This window comes from Acomys minous (assembly GCF_964271855.1).
Source record: "Acomys minous genome assembly, chromosome: 10".
Lineage (NCBI taxonomy): Eukaryota > Metazoa > Chordata > Mammalia > Rodentia > Muridae > Acomys > Acomys minous.
Window position 1 is genome coordinate 30,575,485 of NC_140491.1, and position 17,016 is coordinate 30,592,500.

The 17,016-nt window shown below is 46.6% G+C and overlaps 1 protein-coding gene across 4 annotated transcripts in view; it reads left to right on the forward strand.

Annotated features, from left to right (window-relative positions):
• STK32B (serine/threonine kinase 32B) overlaps nucleotides 1–17,016 on the forward strand; it is a 239,854-nt gene that overhangs the window by 43,759 nt on the left and 179,079 nt on the right. Inside the window, exon 1 of one of the 4 annotated variants that reach the window (XM_084799205.1) lies at nucleotides 16,254–16,366. The exons of the other annotated variants lie outside the window; for them this stretch is intronic. The gene's annotated coding sequence lies outside the window, so the exon portion shown is untranslated. Of the gene's footprint in view, nucleotides 1–16,253; nucleotides 16,367–17,016 lie in introns of those variants that run through there. 4 annotated transcript variants of the gene reach the window in all.

Sequence of the window (17,016 nt, forward strand, 5' to 3'; positions counted from 1 at the left end):
CCTCTGCATGGCTTCCTCAAGGCTTAGCTCATTCCAGTGGGGGAGAAAGAAGACTCAGTTCTTTCCCTCCCCTCTTTGACTTTGGGAGAAACTGGCCTCCTTGCAAATTCCAAACTTCTTTAGTGATGTCTTTCTGTCTCTTCTCTTCTATTGACACTTTCTTGAAGTGTCACAACTACAGATCTGTACAGAACTGTACAGATCACTGGTACCCAGCTCGTGGTGTCTTTGCAAGGGGACATACCTGTGTGAGCACTGATTACCTCACCACGGACAGGACTGTCATCCCTCCTTTATACACCTGCTCCCAAATATGACAGTGACCTGAATTACTTATCATTTATTTTGTTCCTCTTTGCAACTTTGTGTGACTGACATGCTAAAGCCCGTCTTCCTTTGTGACTGATTTTCAGGGGTCACCTACACTGTTCCTTGCAGTCCCCTACATACATAGCATCCTAGGGCCTGGGCACACTGCACACACACTTAGGACTCAGGGTGCTTCGAGCTGGAGGCTGCAACAAGTCACATATGTCTCCTAACCCTGTGTTTTTATGTGCCTGTGAGCTTTGAGACATGCATTCGGAGTGGGTTTACTCACGTCCCGTGCGTATGCTCAGCCTTGCTTGGCGAGCTCAAAGGGGTTTCTCTAGAGTCCCATGACTTCTGTGCCAGGACTGTTTCAAAGCTCTTCTTTTCTGTCCTCTGAAGAGCACGTGCAGTCCCAGCTCACACCAGACCTTCTGGGCCTGAAGATCATTTGTGGCAGTGTGGTTAATTCTATCTGAAACTTCCTGATAGACACAGGACTCCGTTGGTCCCTTTTCTCATAGCTGAGACAAAAGCAGCATGAGGAAAGCATGATGTGTTTCCATTTACAGTTCAAGTGCAATTAACTCATCATGCAGGGGGCGGCGGTCATGTCAGCATGAAGCAGGGGATGATCGCTGGTGCTCACTGCCTTTCTCCCTTTAGTTCAGTACAAGGTGGTACCCACATCTGGAATGGATCTTCTCTGCCTCATCCTGATCTATATAACTCCTCCCAGGGATGCCCAAAGCCTGTGTGATAATTCGAGGACCCTGCTAAGTTGAAAACTGGTATTAAACAACTTCAAGGATTATTAAGATGCTGGTGAAGTGAGCTGCAGGGTGGGCACTCTAGCTCCTGATGCATTGTATATCTTCACACGCCCTGGGCTTCAGGGTCATCTGCCAACGTGGGGGGCGGGGAGGGTCCTGTTGACTTCACAAAGGAAGCTGATTTGCTGCTTGCTGGAATCATAAGTAGAAACTCAGAGGAAACCCAGGAGAGTAACTAAAACAAGAATTGGGGAAGGACAGTTATGTATAAGTGTGGAACACTCATTAGTCTCAAGAACGGGAGCCTTTAAAGGCCATTTCCATGTACACACCTGGTGGAGCTGCACCAGGCTACATCCCATTAGCAGCCACCGAAGGCCCCGTGAAGGAGGCTGCTCCTGTCTCTGATTTTTCTCTTCCTAATAGCTGTGCTGTCCTGGCATCCCTGTCCAATTAAAGCTGACCGGAGCCGCATTCACATCCAGAGCCTTGTCATGTACTAACGTTGTGTCCCTTCTTACCTGCCAGCCCTGGCATCTCAGACTCTCAGATCAGAAAGCCAGAAGCCACTTTTCTGGCGCTGTGGTCTCACTTTCCTAATGAGGGAGCTAATACAAGGAAGGAGAGGGCTGTGTCCACAGTCGGCTACTCTACTATTATTCACCCAACTGACTCTGAGCGGGGGCACAGAGGACGAAGGGAGACGAGTGACCTTGTTACGGATAGACAGAAGCTAGCACTACCAGAACAAATGCAGTAACAACTGTAGAATGCATGCCAGGAGGCAAGAACCCAGGGTGCTATGATTGTAAAGAAGACAATTGATTTCACAGCTAAATATGAGTGAAGATGGCCCTCGGACAAAGGTTTAGGTTATCCCAAATCCCATGATGCAATGTGGTAAGAATTTGATGAAGTTTTTAAAGTAATGGACCTTAAACCCCTACCCAGATCTAGCCAATGGACAGAACACTCTCCACAGTAGAGTGGAGAGTGGGATATTACTTTCTCACATACTCTGGTGCCTCACCTTTGACCATGTCCCCTGGAGGGGGAGACCTGGTGGCACTCAGAGGAAGGACAGCAGGTTACCAAGAAGAGACTTGATACCCTATGAACAAATACAGGGGGAGGTAATCCCCCTCAGGAACAGTCTTAGGGGAGGGGAATAAGGGGAAAATGGGAGGGAGGGAAGAATGGGAGGATACAAGGGATGGGATAACCATTGAGATGTAACAAGAATAAATTAATAAAGGAGAAAAAAAAGAAAAAAAAAGAAAGTAATGGAATGGATACACTGGTGGGATATTAAAAAGGCAGGTTAAAGCCAAGCGGGGGTGGGGGGTGGGGGTGGGGCTTCAGGTGCTGCTTGGTGCCACTATTAGCTTACTGGTTGGCAGAAGCTAGGGTTTTCTTAAGACATTCTAAGAGGTTTTATCTGTTAGTCACAGGATGTTGAGTCAGACACAGAGGTAAGCAAGGAATGGCTATTTAAGAAGCTAAGGTTAGCCCAAGGTAAACTGTAATTAGGTTCTGGAACCCGTGACATTCCAATCTCTCTGCCATCATTGATGTTTTAGTCACGTCTTCATCATCTTTCTAGAAGGCTCAGAGGACAGTTTAGCTCTCTGAAAAGTCTTCACATTATGTACGAACACCTTGGGTGGAAGTGTCTCAGAGGTGGACTCAAGAAAGAGCCAGAGGTAAGCAGTGCCTTTCGAACGTGGTCTTGGAACACTTGTGTGGAGGGGAAACGAGGCAAGCAGGAAGAAGCAGCCACTCTAGGCCGAGTCTTCATGCAGGTCACCGTGGGAGCACAAAGCACCGCGGGATTTGAAGAACAGTGGAGGCCACACTTCAGAATCCTTCCGCCTTGTGCTACAAGGACCCAGGATGCTACCCACTCATGCCCACCGGCCTCCGGATACAGGCTGCCTCCAGAGCACACCAGTCTCTATCTTTTTCACTTGATCGCCATCACACAGCAGCTTCCTTCTGCCAGTGAAAAGAGACATCCAGGTGCTGCAGTTGTGACAGAAGAACAGACTGGAGGAAGGTGATGAAACGACAGTGTCTGCAGAGAGATGCCATTAGAATTTTCCAGAGAGAGAGAGAGAGGGAGCCAATGGGGTGCATGCAACAAAGAGTTTTGTTATAAAGGACTGACTCACATGGCTACAGGCCTGTGAAGTTTCCAGAACCCCACTTGACAGGCTGAGGAGAGCCAACGGCAAGAGTTCAGACTAAAAGGCCTCGGGGGTCCTGGCCCACAGGCAGCTGGTGGCTGAGCTCAAAGAATGACAACAGTTGGAACAGGAGGGTCAGCAGCTCAGTTCTATGTAGCCCTTCCATGCACAGGATGGGGCCCACCCATGCTGGAGAGGGCTGGCTGCTTCTCCCAGCTGATTTACGCAAATGGCATTTCCCCCTCAAGTACCCTGAGAACTGCATCTGGAATACTGTTGACCACGTATCTGGGCATCCTGGGTCCCAGTCAACTTGACATATTAAAAAAAAAAAACCACAAAAGTCATCCAAGAAAGCAATCTGTCAAGAATCATGGCTGGGTTCACAAACACAGGCGTGGTCCAGGAGCAAGAAGGGCAGAACGAGGCTGGCTTTAGGCGCCAGCACATGAATGTGACTTATAGAAATCAGCAGAATGCATTTATTTCACAGGCATCCATGAATGTCTGCATTGTGCTAGGCACTACGGGTGGAGGATGAACAGAAAAATGTCCCACTGTCTGATGAGAGAGATGTTTGATAATAATGGGAGCAGAACACATAGGTGAGGTGTAGCTTCACCAGACTGTCTCTGCATGCTGTGGTCCAGATGTTTACATCCATGGTAGTTAGTACTGACAGTCACATGACAAGACCTTGAATCATCTAGAAGAGAAGCCTGTGGGTTTGCCATGAGGGTTTATTTAGAGTAGGCTCAACAAGTAGGAAGCTTATGGGTACACCCTCCTATGGGCTTGGATCTGGATTATAAAAAAAGAGGAAACCATGTTGAGGATCCTAGCTCATCTGCCCCTGCCTCCTGACTGCAGATGTCGTGGGACCAGCTGTCTCATGCTCCTGCCTCCACGCCTTCCCCACCACAGTGGACTGTGAGGCAGAGTAACTCCTGCAAATGTTTTGTCAGACATTTTTTATCACAGCAGCAAAGCAGACACTAACACAGTGGCCCATCCCTCCATCAGATTCTGAAACCACTGTGGTGGTGTTAGAACATGGACCTTTGTGAGGTGAAGAGGTCAGGAGGGGGACCCCTCACAGATGGGATTGTGTCCCTACAGAAGGTCTCAGAAAGATACCCCACCCCTTCCATCGTGAGAGAAAGTCAGAAGATAGTGAGAGCCAAAGGCTAAGTGAGCCTTGCCCTTGTACACCCCAGCCTCTGTATCGATGATTTGTCTATTAGCTACGCACCCAGAATAGTTTGCTACCACAGCTCCTCCAGCCCAAGGCACTTGAGCAAATGCAGCAAGCTGCCTGGTCTGTGTGCACACATGCTACAAATGAAAAAGCAAATCGCTATTGTTACAAGCTACCAAGAGCTGAGGTGCATTTGTTACACCGAATAGCAGTCAGGCTGACGACGGATAAGCTTGTTAAGGGGAGAAATTGATCATACCACCCCAAGTGTTTGTGCCTTCCCTCTCTCTCCTTTCTCCGTCTTATCTTTATCTCTCTCTTTCTTCTTCCCCTTTTTCTCCATTCACACTGATCCTTCTCGTACCTCTTTTCTTCTAGATAAAGGACATCATTTTCCTCTATGTCCTCACTGTAGTCAGACCCTTTCTTACCTGTTTAGTGCTTTCTCTCCCTGACACTGTTCTCTTCAGGGTGGCCACTGCTGAATGCCCACACCCACTCCCATCTCAAGGCCTGAGTTTTCTGTTGGCTGTGCCGAGGATTACCTCTCAGACCCTCCCTAGACAGCCTCCCACGCTCCTGACGTAGCCGTTCTCCTGGAATGGCCAAACTCCTGCACATCCTGCCATCTCAGTTTAAAGTTCACTTCTCCAAGGAGCCTCCTGGCCTCAGCCGTGGTCCTCCCCATGAGACCTCCTGAAGGAGAGATAAACCTGTTTTTTAGGATCCCAAGTGTGGGATTGGAATGGTCTTGTGAGAGAACAGGTGAAGTTAATTCACTAGAAGAGCAACCACCTCGTGAGGGAGCTTGATTGTTGCCAGCTGAAAAGATCCCGTGAACAGACTCTGGGAGGAGATATAGAAATGAGCCCAGAACTGGAGGCAGGGCTTTTGTGGAGACTTTTGGCTGTTCATCGCTGCACTTTGAGACGCTCCTAGAGAGAACTGCTCAAGGGAAGACTTCGGGGCTCCAGCTCCTGCTGAGGTTCTGGTTTCTGGTTACGCTAGGTTCCAGCAGAAGAAATCCTGCTGATTGTGCCAGGAGAATCATTCCTCGGAACTGATATCCTTACGGTTTTGTTATTATTGTGTCCATTAATCCTCATTTCCTATTGTTTTGGTTAGTCAGGTTATAAGTGACGTATGCTCGGTCACTAAGTTGTTAATAAAATATATTGGTTAAAAAAATTGAGCATACAACCTCCCTCCTTCCAGTACACTGGGTACTTTTCTTACAAATGACAAGTTTGAGTCCTAGTATGTGTGAGCTAGATGTGAGGGTCCCGAAAGGCAGGGATGGTGCCTGCCTCATGCCTTCTGGTGTCTCCAGTACAGAAAGCTCATGACAAAAATGAGCTTCAGGTGAATGTGTCACATAGATCCACAGAAGATGTGTCTGACACTTTCCCACCATTTTATCAAATGCCAGACTCGCTTTAGGAAGGAGTGAGCAGCACAGACAGAAAACTAACTTTTGCACTGTTCAAATCTTTGAAGCAATTACCTTTTGTCTCCCTATACAAGCAGAACAGTGGAGATCTAAGTGGCCATCTCTATAGAACATGCCAATCCTCAGACAGTGGGGAGCAGTGTGGCCTCATTATTCGATAGGGGCAGTTGTATGATGTGCATGTCACAGATTGGAGACTGCCCTTGTACACCGCCACTGGCCACCCCCACTCAACATAAGGATCCAAGCCCGACAGAGTGTCCTTTGTGGAAGGCTGTGGCATGCACAGCACACAGCCATCAAGACATTCCGAGAGACTTCTCAACCATCGCAGGAATAGCAGTGAATCCAGTGTTTTGATGATTGGAAAATGTAAGGTTTGGGGAAGTCTTCACGGCTGTCGCTCTATAGTGAGTCCCTGCCGTTCCTGATTGGCTTTGCTGTGCACAAGTGTGATTGTGACAGGGATGTTTCCTGCTCCTTGGGACTCCCCATTGCTCCCAGAGTCTTACATTGTCATCAGTGTTCAACGTATTGGTTCAAAGCCCAGGTCAGTTCCAACTCCTACCTGAGCATGCGTTCTAAGAGCCTCCTCTTGAGGAAGTCTCAAGTATGTGGAGGAGCTGTGTATTTATAAGCTTATAAGCCTAGATCCACCCATTAGAAGCCATCTCCAATATATTCCTCAGCCTTCCAAAACCATGCGCCTATTTGGGGACCAATGCTTAAACAGTTGAGCCTGAGGAGACACTCCCCATGCAGATCCCAGCAGTGCGTTGCCCTCAACTCTGTTCATTTTATTGAGTTGCTTATGCTCCATGAGATCTTTATCTGGTTCTATATGAATTCCAGTCTTATTCCTAGTTCCAAAAAAAATGCCTTTGGAATTTGGATAGTGGTGACATCGATTGTGTACAGCCTTTTGGGTGGTCTGGGCATTTTAGCCGCCTTTGTTCTCAGAGCCCATGAAGCTGGGTTCCCAGTAACCTACCTTATTTCCTCTCTATTTCTCATGCTAGTATGCAGTTTTCATCTCTTTGGCAAATGTTTACTAAATATTTTACTCATTTTGATGCTGTTACGAACAAGGCTATTTTCTTTTCACATCACATCACTGGAAGCACGTGAGATGTTGATCTTTTATTGTGCCTATTTATCCAACCCATTTATTATTTTGTAGGATTTTGAAGAATAGTGTTTAAGAATCTATAAATAAGATTAGGTCATTTGTAGAGATTAATTCTTTAAGATTAGTCTCTCTCTCTCTCTCTCTCTCTCTCTCTCTCTCTCTCTCTCTCTCTCAGCATGGGTATTATTGTACTGCCTTGGTAGGCCTGGCACACTGTTGTGAAGGCTATCTTTGAGTTCATGACAATCTTCCTGTTTTGGCTTCATGAGTTCTGGACTGCAGACTTAGGACTTCATGCCCAACTTGAAAAAGTCTTTTCTTCCTTTTCCTTGCCTAATTGCCCTTGGTCGCATACCAGGCACTCTAAGCAGCAGTGTAGACAGTGAGCCAGCTTGTCAGGCCCTGGTCTTACAGGGGAAGTTCTCAGTTTTCCATTCTTGACTGTGAAGCTGGCATTACTGTATCAGAAATGATTCTTATTATGCTGAACTGTATCATTTTGTCAAGAGCTTGTATAATAAAGACATGTAGGATTTTATCCATTTATTGATTGATTTTTCTTTTTCATTCACCTGTACTTACTTTTTGAAGCAGAGTGTGATTCCTGCACTGTGTTTCCACTCACAGGCTTTTTTGCTGAGTGATTTTTAAAAGCAGTTTGACAAGCTCTAGGCAAGCTTAGGGCGATGCGCCTCAGTATTTCACAGTATAAACCAAGCCCTGTCTGGAATCCTTCCCTTCAAGGTGACAGAGCTTAAGGCTTCTATTCTAGAGGACCATGTGCAGACAGAACTAAAGGATGGGAAGTCTTCAAAGAGGATTCTAGAAGAGGACACTCACATGGTTTTGATGTGTTTAGACAAGCCTGCAGTTGCCGCCTTTCATCTGTTTGTGTGGCATGTGGTGGGGAGATTTGCATGTCCAGAGTCTTCCCCATGGGTTCCTTTCAGTGTGCTGTTGATTTGCTGTTGACACCTGCCTGAGGGCCTTTGCAGTATCTTCCTCCAGGAGAAGAGCTTTGGTTTTTCGTTCCTTGTCATCTGTGTCTGGATTCGGTGTCAGGACAATGCTTGCCTCCGTGAAATGGATCTAAGGGTTCCTACCTCTGAGTTCTTTTGCAAGAGAAGGGTTGACATTTTTTGCAAGAGTTTGAGAAGGATTGACAGCTCTTCTCTGTTGAGTTGAATTTTCCTGTGAGGCTGCCTGGCCCCAGGCTTTTCAGTGGGGAAGGCTTTTTTCCCCCCTTACTAATTGAATCTTCCTGCTTGATATTGGCATGTCCATGTTGGCTGCTTCTTCATGATTCAGTCTTGGTAGGTTGCACATTTGTAGGAACTTTATCCATTTATCCTATGTTATTATATTTGTCAGCACAGATGGTTTATAGAGGTCCCTGTGCTTATGTAGTTAGTGGGGTTGGCTGTACCACTCACTAAAGTGCTCATCAGATCCCTGATCCTGCCCAGGGCCTGTGTATGAACTGTTACCTGAACAGAGATTGCATGCATGCTCTCCCCTCTTCTAGCCCAGGCAGTGGCTTCATTGTCTCTTCTTGTCCCTGAGGCCACTTGCTTTGACATGTCAGCATATCCAGTGGAGCTCTCTGTCCTGGAGACGGTGAACTCCTCCCCTGCTTATCACTGCTCACATAGCTCCTCATTGGCTCTCATTCACCATTTTCTTCTACAGGAGGCTGGGCCTTAATTTGTACTGGGCACTGGTCCTTCCTAGGCATCTGTCCCCCATTTGATGCAGGTGGGTGCTCTATCACAGTAAGTTTTTGTCCCCATTTGCGTAGTGTGGCATTTACAGACAGGTGAGCAGAAAAAGCAAGGACTGTGAATTGGGTTTGGGCCTCAACTCTGCACACTGCTGCTGCTCAGCCTCTTGCCTATTATCACCCTACTCCCGCCCACGGGGGCCATTCTGTGCTTCCGACTGACTCAATTCTTCCTACCATAGAATTTTGAATCCACAGGTGTTCTGCATGCCTGTTTTTGTAACCAGAGTTTTAGCCTTGAGGACCTGGGGTGATGTCCCCATGTTCTCCCTGGTGGGAAGATGGAAAAAAAAATCAGTACCTAGGAAAGGCTGTCAGGCTGTGTCATTTCTGCCACTCAGGCAAGAAAAGCACAAGTCACCCAGTGGGGCTTCAGAAGTGTATTCGGACCGGGCAGAAACATGTTCCATTCCCACGAGCAGAAAAGGGAAAGACTTGGACCATTTTCATTGCAACTTTATGAAAGCGTGTGCTTCGGAAGGCTGCTCAGCCGCAGGGAGCCTGAGAGCCCCAGGAGACTTTCGTCTGGCTTTGCTTCATCTCAGATATTGTCATTTTCTTCAGACTTTTGTTGGCAAGCTATGCCTTCTTCCCAGAAGCTGACAAAACCCAGCCATGTGTTCGGCAGTTTGTGTTATGACTAAAGTCGTCTTCAAAAAGGCTTTGTTTTCACACAGTTTGTTTTAACTCCTTGAGCATACCCAGTTGCAGCTAGAACGCACCGAGCTGTTATGTGGGAGGAGTATCACACACTGTGGATGGAGCTTTGACCGCTCAAGTGGTGTGTTTTACATTCTGAGCCTGATATGGAGATCGAATCCCCAGAAGGTGCTATTTTGCCCAGGCTCCATCACTTCCTTCATGCTTTAATAGTTTCCCCTCCTCCGAATGCATTTGTTTTAACATCCATCCAACCGCTGCGGTGACCGTAATTCACACAATGGCTTTGGTCTTCCTGGTGATTTTCTCACTGACTTCTAGAGATCTACATTTTTTTTTTACTACAGCTTTGCAATGGTGGTGTTAATGGTTCCATTTCGTACACATGGAAACGAAGGCCCAGGTTGGTGGGTAGGAGGGGTTGAGCCTGGAGATATGTGCTTGGTCTTGATGTCAGAGCTGAGGCCACTCCTCACAGTGCCAGGCAGGGGACTGTCATTCCATTCATATGTCCAGGGTATATTCAAGGAGCCCAGCTACACCTGTGGCTTAGAAACGCAACCATCTCTGTGTCTTCCCTTGGTCCTCCTTCTGTGTCTGTGCTCCAGTTTTCACCTCTTCTAAGGACACCAGGCAGGTGTTTTAGGATCTCCAAATGTGTGACAGTGAACGGAGGATGCTTGCTTCTGGTTGGTGAGGACCAGACCAAAGCATTAAGCATCTGCGTCAGACTATGAGCTCCCTCTCCGCTGCCTCCGCTTCTTTCACTGCTCATGAGCAACGTGCTCAGGCAGACCTGACGTCCCTAGCACCTTCCTCTCAGCATTGAGCACATGTGACCAGTGCTGTTGTCAGTTAGAAGGCAGCAAGTAGATGTTTCCCTCCCTGTCGCCTGTCACCCTTGCCCTTCTGTTGCTCAGCAACTGAGTCAAAAAAAGTGTCATGGGATTCTCAGTCCTGCTAGGCCCTGACCCCTGGACTGTTCTTCCTCCAAACAAGGTGGGTGGTCCACAGTTACTTGGCAGAAATATCTGTGGTTTAGGTATATGGGGAGCGTCCCTCTGAATTATTGTCCTGAGAGCTGGGACTTTTCAGGGGGCATAGTCACACGACTTCCTGTCCAAGTGTTGAAATCAAAGCTCTAGTTCAACTCTGCCAGGCTGAAGGGCAGAAGGTCCAGATTCTATTTCTAAAACTTTTTGTCTATGACTCTGGCAGCTGCTGATGCGTACACCAGTGTGGAACAACAGATACCTTAAATGTGGGTTTTCAGTCACTCACTTGATTTCGCTTCACTGGCCATTCCTGTGTCTCGGGCTCTAGTGGGTGCATCAAGCTAAGTAACTCTTCTCCCCCTAGTGCACACTCACCTGGAGCCTGAGGATGGGGCCAGATTTGGAAGTAGGTCATTGTTGGTGTAATTGAAGATCTTGAGTTGAAAGCAGCCTGGATCTAGGGTGAGCCTCAAATGAAATGGCTAAGAAGAAAACAGACACATTGGGAGAAGCTCTATGAAAGTAAAGGCATGGGCTGGAGTGATGTAGAGACAGGATTCAGGGTACCAAGGACTGATGACAGAGTCTTCCTGAATGGCACAGGCCTGCTGACACTTTGGCTCTGGACTTTTGACCTCTTGAGCAGCGGGATAATTAATTCCTGTTGTTTTAATCTCCTTGGGGACAATTTGTTAAGATGATCCCAGGAAAGAAGCAAACCAAGGTAGTTTTAATTGCTGACGTAACACAATCTAGAATCCTCCGGGAATGGAGTCTCTGCTTAAGTTAGCTTGTGGACATGCCTGTGTGGGGGGGTTATCTCGACTATACCCTGGGTTGTGTAAGAGTAGAGGAAATGAGCTGAGCAGGTGAGCCTTAACCCATTGCTCTCTGCTCTTGGCTGTGGATGACACGTGACCTGCTGCCTTGACTCCCCTGCAATGCTAGACCATAACCTGGAATTGCGGGCCAAATAAACCTTCTCCCTGAAGCTGTCTGTGTCATAATATTTTATCACAGCATCGAGAAAGAAAATAAAGACATCAGGCCCATGGGGAGGAAGGACTGATTGATGGTTGAGTTCTCAAGCGCTCTTGGAAGCTTGTCTTATCATGAAATTTCCACTAGCTCTTAATTATGTCCTAAAGTTGTTACCATACTCCACTCATACAAATTAGGCATACAAATTTCCAGATGCTTACAGATTCAGTGGTTTTTTCTTCTTCTTTTTTTCTGATAAGAGTGTAGAGTGTTAGAAAAAAGGGCTTGGGGTGTTATTAAATACATTTATCAACAAGGAAACAAAGTGCTTTGTAATGAGGCGGAAAACAGTGCTGCCGCCCTGTGAAGCAAATCCGAGCTTCTCATATGCGGAGAACAGGGCAGGACCACGTGGAATGTCTGCACCAAATGCCTAGCTTTGAGTTCTTGCCTTAGCCCTGCCAGTAAGCATGGACGATGGCCAGGAGAAGACTTGGCGGGGGAATTTCTCAGCCCTGGGCATGAATGGGAAAGGGCCAAAGATGAGGGAGCATTGTACTCAGTGCCGGAGCCCACAGATCCACAGACCCACTGGGACTGGAGTGTGTGTAGAGTTTCCAGAGTGGATCTAGTGACTTCCAGCATATGGATGAAGGGCAGTGTGCATGGTGAGCTTGGGGGCTCATTTCCTGGAACCCCTCAGATACTAACATCCCCGAATGCTCAGTTTTCCTATACGAAACTGCAAATACATCCTCCTGTTCATTTTAAGCCAGAAATGCCCAACCTTCAGCCCATATGCTTCATGTAGCCCAGGACAGTTATGAGTGCAGCCTAACAAAATTCTAAATCTACTTAAAGCATTCCTTTTTGCTTGCTTGTTTGTTTGTTTGTTTGTTTTGTGTCACTCAATTGTGTGGTTTTGGGACATAAACTTTGTAGATAGCAATGTCACTGCAGTGTCCTACAAAATCAATATGTGTGTGTTTTCACAACTTATGAGTCATAGCATGGACATCCTGGCTTTACACAGCTCTAGGCAACTTCTGGTAACTAAGAGTGCATGCTGTTGAAGTGACTGTTAGGGAATCATGAAAAAAAATACTCTGTGTATGTTTGGTAAAGACACATTTTTTATTCTCCATGTGAGGGTCAGCTTTACCTGTCCATGTGACACCCTCTAAGATCCCCTGGGCAGAGAGTTTCAATAAGGGACTGTTTAGATCAGTGGGTCTCAAGCTGTGGCCTTCGACCCCCTTTTGCGGTCTAACAACCCCATCACAGGGGTCACATATCAGATATTTACATTATGATCCATAACAGTAGCAATATTACAGTGAAGAAATAGCAACAAAATTAATTGTATGGTTGGGAAATTATACAGTTCCTCACCACAACATGAAGAACTGTATTAAGGGTCACAGCATTAGGAAGGTTGAGAACCACTGGTCTAGATCGAGTTTGCCTATAAGCATGTTTGTGTGGGGTTGGCTTACTTAATTAAATACCTTACACTATGGGTGACACAAGTCCCTAGGAAACTGGTCCAGAACTGTATGAAAGTAGAGAAATCAAGCTATACACAGGCAAGCAAGCAAGCATCCATTTCTCTCTGTTCCTGATTGTGAATGTCACATAACCAGCCATCTCAAGTTCCCGCCTACTTGACTCTCATGTGATGAACTGTAGCCAGGAATTCTGAGTTAAGATAACCCATTTAGCTCTCATATTTTTTTTTTTAAATCAGAGTATTTTGTCACAACAACATAAATGAAACTAAAGAACCCCAGTGAGCTAAGTCCTTGGATGGACCATATGTGTATGGAACTAAGATGATTGGTTCTTCCTCATGGAGATCTAGCAGTTCCAGGTTGGGTAAAGACCCTAAGTCTATGGCTTTGAACTAAGCCAATGACTTGCAGAGAGACAAAGTCAACACCCAAGCAGTCATTACTATGCATCATGGCTGAGATACGTAGTGAAGGTCTTCCATGCCTGGAACTGAAATTTACAGTTTTACTGCCATTATCTTTCACCCTCGTCTACTTAAGAACTGACCCTTGGGTCTAATGGAAGTTGGGGCATGAAGCCCCAGGTTCCATTTCCAGTACCACATAACTGGATGGGGCTACACATGCCTAGAATCTGTGCACTCAGAGGACCAGAAGTTCAAGGTCATCCTTGACTCCACGCTAGATCTGAAGCTAACCTGTGCTACATGATACTGTCTTGAAAGGACAGAAGCAAGCAAGGAAGGAAGGAAGGGAGGGAGGGACAAAGGGAGAAAAAGGAGAAGAGGCACTAATTTGACAGCATGTCTTTCCAAGTAACTTAGCATATCACCCAGGTTTGCTCACATAGAACTCTCTCTGCCCCATTTGATTGAAACCTGTTAACCTCCAAGGCCATGTTCTTTCCTCTACATTTTCCTGGGTTTTAGTGGATATCATCCCAACTCAATCATCCCAGCAAGAGTTGAGTCTGATTTCTCACTATAGGCAATCTGTAGGGAGCATAGCTGGTGGAGTGGAGAGACACCTGAAGCCAGGGATGCACCAAAGGTGGGGTCCTACGGGCCCCTGAAGGCAGAGGAAGGCAGGCTGGGGTTGCAGGGAGTCTGACTGTAGGCAGACAAGGAGTCTTGTGGGGTTTCACCTCTGTAGGGAACACCTTCAGAGGACATTGGAGAACATGAAATTGTTTACCCACAGTGGTGGACTGTTGAGGAAGCTAATGGTTCTAGATGCTCATCTCTAGAGGAGCAGGAAGATAGATAGAGGAGCCTGCTGGTGTTAGACCTGTGAAGAGTTCACTGCAAAGATCCAGTGGGTCAAGCCAGGTTTAGATGACATTTTTCCAAATTGTGTCATTCCTGAGTGGCTGGACTTGTCATCAGAAAGTAGTAGGGTCAACAGGAATGGCAGATGTCTGGAGCCAAGAGATAAAGATGTGGTCAATCAGATGTGCAGTGGTTGCTTATTAAATGATGTCAGAAAGCAGTGAGTGTGTGTGTGTGTGTGTGTGTGTGTGTGTGTGTGTATGTGTGTGTGTGTATGTGTGTGAGTGTGTGTGTGTGTCTGTGTATGTAATCTCCTGATTTATACACATTGTAACTTACGTAAAATGACTGTATTCTGGCTAAACACATGCAAGTACCAGGGTCCTTGTAGGGGTCCAGCCCACTGTGCTGGTGCTGTCCCTAGGTAGGTAGTCTTGAGTTCTATAAGAAAGCAGGCTAAGCAAACCAGTAAGCAATGTTACCCCATGGCTTCTGCATCAGCTCCTGCCTCCAGTATTATGTTCTGACTTCCCTTCATGATGGACTGTAATGAATCCTTTTCTCCCTGGCTTGCTTTTGGTTGTGTTCATCATAGCAACGGAAAGCAAACTACCATACCTCCACAGGCTCATGTGTGTGAACACTTGGTCCTCAGCTGGTGGTGATGTTTTGGGAGACTGTACTATCTTTGGGGCAGAAGGCCTAGTTGGTGGACATAGCCACAGGGGGTCAGCCTTGAGGGTAACAGTCTGCTCCTGCTTACAGTTTCATTCCTGTTTCCTGTTTTTCTAGATACCACACTTCCCCCACAGTGCTGGATTGCTCCCTCTCACTTTGTGAACCAATGTTAAACTCTCCTCAGGTTGTTTCTGTTAGGTATTTGACACAGTGTAGAGAAAAGTAAGTATCTTGTCATACCTAGTCCTGAGAGGAGGTTGGCGCACAGGGTTTAAGCAACATCTCTGATATCAGCCAGTTGCTGAGTAGTGGGATTCAAATCTTGGTAACCCGGCTTCTATGTTGATGGCATAAATGACCACCCTTTTGCCCTGCAGTAAGATCACAATGGGGCTCCAAATCCAATGACAAAGTCAGATTTATAAACCTTCTTCCATGTGCCAGGTTTCTATCAAAAAGTAATCTGACAGAAGCCAGCTCCACCCACTGAACAGTAACATCATTTTATTCAGTTTTTTTCTGATAAATATAAGAATCCCATGTAGGGTTTCAGAATCTGAGTCCTGGTAGTTTGCTAGCTGTGCCTCTGCAGAGCCAGCTAGGCTTCCTAGAGGGCAGGTGGCAGAGACCCACAGCGGTGCTTTTCTTATGAATGATGGAGGCTCTCATTAAGATATGCACACGTCCCAGCGCGTGACAGCCACCTGAGCTATGGACCAAGTTCATTGCTTTCTTCTTCTCCCTCAAGCTTTAGTGAGTGGATAAGAGGCAAATAAAGGAATTTCTGATTCCAGAAATTTATTCTGAAAGTAAACAGAGCTGGGTTGAAGAACGGAAGCTTTGCTAGTTAACGGTTAACCCAGCTACTCTATTCTAAGCATGTCAGGTGTTTGATTCTGACTTTGGCTTGGCAATGTTTAATATACAAGGAAGTAATTGTATTCACTGACTTCCCCACACCCCAGCTTCAATTATGTGGTGAGCTAATCAATCCCCTTCATCTTTGTAAATAACATGTCTTTCCTAGTTATTGAGAACTGGCTGCGATTCAGTCAAATGCAAAAATATTTACCGAAGACTTATTATGCACTTGGCTCCATGAATATGGAGATTAGCTCGCTCAGCCATCCTTCAGTTAATGAGTAGTTATGGAGTGCCCCAGTGTGCCAACCAAAGTGGAGGTGCTAAGGGAGTAACGACAAACAAAATAGTTATGACCTTTGACCCCAGGTAACTCAGGATCTACTCAAGAAAAATGATCAAGTCTTGTAGAGCTATTTGGAACGATGTGTTTAGTGGAAGTTACCACACTACAAGACACAGCAGAGTGACAAGAAGACGCTGGGATAAGAGCAACGCATGGACGAGAAACAGCTTTAGGAATCTGTGCCTGGGAGGAATCGGGTGACAGGACAGGAGCAGGCTAGGACCATGCTGTTCTGGAAGAAGTATGCTCACCATGGACAAGACAGAGTGGTCAGGGCAGGGGAGTAAGTGGGGGACAGACATGGCTACTACCCTTATCACATGTGCCCCAAGGGAGAATCAGAGGGGGAGGTTGAAAGGCCACTGTAGAGGTTAGGTAACAGAAGAAAGTAGAAACCAGTGGGGCCTCAGGATGGATGAATGAAAAAGCAGAAAGAGGAGATGTAGACCCGCTCTGATAAAGGACTAAGTGTGGGGTTGGGAGGGAAAGGAGAGATAGATGAGTCCTGGCTTTGAGGTCCTGTAGAAACTACCTAAAGGTCAGGGATGCTTTTGTTGGGTTTTGGCATGCCACCGAAGCCTCTGGAGGCTAGGAGAGTAGTTGTGTGACAGAGAGACGACAGAGTCCACTGTCCCTTCTTGCTGTAATGGGAGGGAAAGTGTGAGCATGGGGGAAGTTGTTGATGTGGGCATTTGGGAGAAGGCTCTTCTGTAGATGCCAGGTAGGGACTTTTGAAAAGAGAGAAGGAACCTGGGGTGTAGCTCAGTTGGTAGAGTGCTTGCCTCCTATACACAAAGTCCTTGATTCAATCCTCTGCACTGCATAAACTTGGCACTGTGGCATGTCTGTAAATCCAACACTCCAAAGGTAGAGGAAGCGGGAATAGAAGCC